The sequence below is a fragment of the Pristiophorus japonicus genome, chromosome 23 (assembly GCF_044704955.1).
Source record: "Pristiophorus japonicus isolate sPriJap1 chromosome 23, sPriJap1.hap1, whole genome shotgun sequence".
Classification (NCBI taxonomy): Eukaryota; Metazoa; Chordata; class Chondrichthyes; family Pristiophoridae; genus Pristiophorus; species Pristiophorus japonicus.
Window position 1 is genome coordinate 22,525,608 of NC_091999.1, and position 5,000 is coordinate 22,530,607.

General features: G+C 44.3%; 4 non-coding genes across 4 annotated transcripts; all 4 read left to right on the plus strand.

Annotated features, from left to right (window-relative positions):
• Nucleotides 1-1,388: 1,388 nt before the first annotated feature.
• On the plus strand, nt 1,389-1,460 carry trnad-guc (transfer RNA aspartic acid (anticodon GUC)). Its single transcript has one exon. It is a non-coding gene; the product is annotated as a tRNA-Asp (tRNA).
• A 220-nt stretch (nt 1,461-1,680) lies between these two features.
• Nucleotides 1,681-1,761, plus strand: trnas-aga (transfer RNA serine (anticodon AGA)). The gene has a single exon. It is a non-coding gene; the product is annotated as a tRNA-Ser (tRNA).
• Nucleotides 1,762-3,343: 1,582 nt separating this feature from the next.
• On the plus strand, nt 3,344-3,415 carry trnad-guc (transfer RNA aspartic acid (anticodon GUC)). Its single transcript has one exon. It is a non-coding gene; the product is annotated as a tRNA-Asp (tRNA).
• Nucleotides 3,416-3,635: 220 nt separating this feature from the next.
• Nucleotides 3,636-3,716, plus strand: trnas-aga (transfer RNA serine (anticodon AGA)). Its single transcript has one exon. It is a non-coding gene; the product is annotated as a tRNA-Ser (tRNA).
• The last annotated feature ends 1,284 nt before the right edge of the window (nt 3,717-5,000 follow it).

Below are 5,000 nucleotides of genomic sequence, written 5' to 3' on the forward strand. Positions count from 1 at the left end.
TCTATCCCTCGAGATGTCTGAGGCATCTGTGCATGCCGGTTGGTGCGTGCAAATTTTTGGTTATGTGTGTGTGGGTCTCTGTGTCTGTCTATCTATTTATATGTCTCTGTGTATGTGCAACTGTCACTGGAAATCATCACCATGAATTTGGTATGTCCTGGAACTTATAAAAACGACTTGGGGAAAATAATACGGTTGTGAACTTTTGTATCGGCTTTGGTTCAGTGGCCGCATTCTCGACTGAATCGGGAGTTTGTCTGTTCAAGTCGCACTCCTGAGACTTGAGCATATCATCTTGGCTAACACTCAAGTGCAGCACTTGGGGAATTTTGTAATGTTGAAGCTGTTGACTTTCGGATGAAATGTTAAATTGAAGCTCCGTCTGCACCCTCGGGTGGATATGAAAGTTTCCAGTGCATTACTCGAAAAAGAATAGGAGAGTTGCCCCCGTGTCAATATTACTAAAAATGTTCGTAAATGCTCACTGAAAGCCGATGTGCATGTGTTTGTATGTGGGGTTGGGGTTGAAGCCCAGATTCTCAGAGAGACAGAATCCAGGTTCTCACAGGACCAGAATAGCCGAGTGGTTGAGGCGTTGGCCTTAAAACTCAATGGGTTTGTCCCGCGTGGGTTCGTCCCCCACTCCTGTTGTCTCTTTAATTTAACACGGATTTCCTCCCATTCTGATCAGTGAGACCGGATTTTCATCGGTTGAATCAGAAATTTTCTGTAACAATGTGACACTCTGAACCGATAATGACATGAAATTGTGAAATGTATCTGTGTCGCTCGGTTTCTGCCTCTCTCTCTCTCTTCAGAGAGTTTTGTATGTTTGAGTCTTTGTCTCTTTCAGTCTGACTCACTCTGTCTGTCCCTGTTTCTCTGTTTGTCTTTGTCTCTCAATCTGTCTCTTTCTCACGGTGCCACGTCTGGTCCAATGGGATTCTCTCTGACTCTTTGTGTGACTGGCTCTCTCTTTCCCATCATTTCGGTCTGTCCATGTATTTGCTTGTCTCTGTTAGTCCCTGCCTGTAAGCTGAGAAGTATTTCCATCATTTTCTGTTTTAGTCTCTATCGCTCTCTCTCTATCTGTCTCTCTCCTTGTCACTGTCTTTATCGTTGTCTTTCTCTCACTCTTTCCCTCTCTCTCTTAATAGATCACACACACACACCTCTGTATATGTACATATTTGAGTCTTTTTCTCACTCAGTCTGCCTCTCCTTCTCAGTCTCACACTTTCTGTCTCTCGTTGTCTCTATCTCGCTGTCTGTCTCTCCCTGTTTGTCGGTTTGTCTCTGTCTCTCAATGTGTCTGTCGACTTCTCCTGGTGTCCAGTTCTGTTCACAGTGACTCGATTCCTGCTCTGACAGAACTGGTACCCGTCAGTTCCTCGTTAGTATAGTGGTGAGTATCCCCGCCTGTCACGCGGGAGACCGGGGTTCAATTCCCCGACGGGGAGGCAGTTGTTTCAAGATGTCGAATTTTACTTCTGTTTCTTGGAAGAGATGCATATTAAAAAGTTCCAGAGCAATATGGAACTGTCAAAAAAACAGGTGGATGAGATTGTCTCGTCCAGAGTTTTAGCAAATGGAGAATTTTTCAGGAGTCTTTGGTCGTCTGCTGCACAGAGATGGATGACTGAGTTTTTTCTGAGTAAAGTTTAAAAAGGCAGCCACACAGTAGTCGTGGCCGAGTGGTTAAGGCGATGGACTAGAAATCCATTGGGTTATCCCGCGCAGGTTCGAATCCTGCCGACTACGATTCTCAGCCTTTTTCATTCCATTTCACAATTTAACCGGTTCTCTGCCAAACTGATCCTGAGATAGATGGAATAACGTCCCACACCTTTCAACTTTGACATTTTTTTCTCATTTTTATTAATCTGCAATATTCACGATACATCCGTTTCAAAAATCGCAAACATCAGTCAAAGTTGCGACAGTGATTCAGCCTATCTATCCCTCGAGATGTCTGAGGCATCTGTGCATGCCGGTTGGTGCGTGCAAATTTTTGGTTATGTGTGTGTGGGTCTCTGTGTCTGTCTATCTATTTATATGTCTCTGTGTATGTGCAACTGTCACTGGAAATCATCACCATGAATTTGGTATGTCCTGGAACTTATAAAAACGACTTGGGGAAAATAATACGGTTGTGAACTTTTGTATCGGCTTTGGTTCAGTGGCCGCATTCTCGACTGAATCGGGAGTTTGTCTGTTCAAGTCGCACTCCTGAGACTTGAGCATATCATCTTGGCTAACACTCAAGTGCAGCACTTGGGGAATTTTGTAATGTTGAAGCTGTTGACTTTCGGATGAAATGTTAAATTGAAGCTCCGTCTGCACCCTCGGGTGGATATGAAAGTTTCCAGTGCATTACTCGAAAAAGAATAGGAGAGTTGCCCCCGTGTCAATATTACTAAAAATGTTCGTAAATGCTCACTGAAAGCCGATGTGCATGTGTTTGTATGTGGGGTTGGGGTTGAAGCCCAGATTCTCACAGAGACAGAATCCAGGTTCTCACAGGACCAGAATAGCCGAGTGGTTGAGGCGTTGGCCTTAAAACTCAATGGGTTTGTCCCGCGTGGGTTCGTCCCCCACTCCTGTTGTCTCTTTAATTTAACACGGATTTCCTCCCATTCTGATCAGTGAGACCGGATTTTCATCGGTTGAATCAGAAATTTTCTGTAACAATGTGACACTCTGAACCGATAATGACATGAAATTGTGAAATGTATCTGTGTCGCTCGGTTTCTGCCTCTCTCTCTCTCTTCAGAGAGTTTTGTATGTTTGAGTCTTTGTCTCTCTCAGTCTGACTCACTCTGTCTGTCCCTGTTTCTCTGTTTGTCTTTGTCTCTCAATCTGTCTCTTTCTCACGGTGCCACGTCTGGTCCAATGGGATTCTCTCTGACTCTTTGTGTGACTGGCTCTCTCTTTCCCATCATTTCGGTCTGTCCATGTATTTGCTTGTCTCTGTTAGTCCCTGCCTGTAAGCTGAGAAGTATTTCCATCATTTTCTGTTTTAGTCTCTATCGCTCTCTCTCTATCTGTCTCTCTCCTTGTCACTGTCTTTATCGTTGTCTTTCTCTCACTCTTTCCCTCTCTCTCTTAATAGATCACACACACACACCTCTGTATATGTACATATTTGAGTCTTTTTCTCACTCAGTCTGCCTCTCCTTCTCAGTCTCACACTTTCTGTCTCTCGTTGTCTCTATCTCGCTGTCTGTCTCTCCCTGTTTGTCGGTTTGTCTCTGTCTCTCAATGTGTCTGTCGACTTCTCCTGGTGTCCAGTTCTGTTCACAGTGACTCGATTCCTGCTCTGACAGAACTGGTACCCGTCAGTTCCTCGTTAGTGTAGTGGTGAGTATCCCCGCCTGTCACGCGGGAGACCGGGGTTCAATTCCCCGACGGGGAGGCAGTTGTTTCAAGATGTCGAATTTTACTTCTGTTTCTTGGAAGAGATGCATATTAAAAAGTTCCAGAGCAATATGGAACTGTCAAAAAAACAGGTGGATGAGATTGTCTCGTCCAGATTTTTAGCAAATGGAGAATTTTTCAGGAGTCTTTGGTCGTCTGCTGCACAGAGATGGATGACTGAGTTTTTTCTGAGTAAAGTTTAAAAAGGCAGCGACACAGTAGTCGTGGCCGAGTGGTTAAGGCGATGGACTAGAAATCCATTGGGTTATCCCGCGCAGGTTCGAATCCTGCCGACTACGATTCTCAGCCTTTTTCATTCCATTTCACAATTTAACCGGTTCTCTGCCAAACTGATCCTGAGATAGATGGAATAACGTCCCACACCTTTCAACTTTGACATTTTTTTCTCATTTTTATTAATCTGCAATATTCACGATACATCCGTTTCAAAAATCGCAAACATCAGTCAAAGTTGCGACAGTGATTCAGCCTATCTATCCCTCGAGATGTCTGAGGCATCTGTGCATGCCGGTTGGTGCGTGCAAATTTTTGGTTATGTGTGTGTGGGTCTCTGTGTCTGTCTATCTATTTATATGTCTCTGTGTATGTGCAACTGTCACTGGAAATCATCACCATGAATTTGGTATGTCCTGGAACTTATAAAAACGACTTGGGGAAAATAATACGGTTGTGAACTTTTGTATCGGCTTTGGTTCAGTGGCCGCATTCTCGACTGAATCGGGAGTTTGTCTGTTCAAGTCGCACTCCTGAGACTTGAGCATATCATCTTGGCTAACACTCAAGTGCAGCACTTGGGGAATTTTGTAATGTTGAAGCTGTTGACTTTCGGATGAAATGTTAAATTGAAGCTCCGTCTGCACCCTCGGGTGGATATGAAAGTTTCCAGTGCATTACTCGAAAAAGAATAGGAGAGTTGCCCCCGTGTCAATATTACTAAAAATGTTCGTAAATGCTCACTGAAAGCCGATGTGCATGTGTTTGTATGTGGGGTTGGGGTTGAAGCCCAGATTCTCAGAGAGACAGAATCCAGGTTCTCACAGGACCAGAATAGCCGAGTGGTTGAGGCGTTGGCCTTAAAACTCAATGGGTTTGTCCCGCGTGGGTTCGTCCCCCACTCCTGTTGTCTCTTTAATTTAACACGGATTTCCTCCCATTCTGATCAGTGAGACCGGATTTTCATCGGTTGAATCAGAAATTTTCTGTAACAATGTGACACTCTGAACCGATAATGACATGAAATTGTGAAATGTATCTGTGTCGCTCGGTTTCTGCCTCTCTCTCTCTCTTCAGAGAGTTTTGTATGTTTGAGTCTTTGTCTCTTTCAGTCTGACTCACTCTGTCTGTCCCTGTTTCTCTGTTTGTCTTTGTCTCTCAATCTGTCTCTTTCTCACGGTGCCACGTCTGGTCCAATGGGATTCTCTCTGACTCTTTGTGTGACTGGCTCTCTCTTTCCCATCATTTCGGTCTGTCCATGTATTTGCTTGTCTCTGTTAGTCCCTGCCTGTAAGCTGAGAAGTATTTCCATCATTTTCTGTTTTAGTCTCTATCGCTCTCTCTCTATC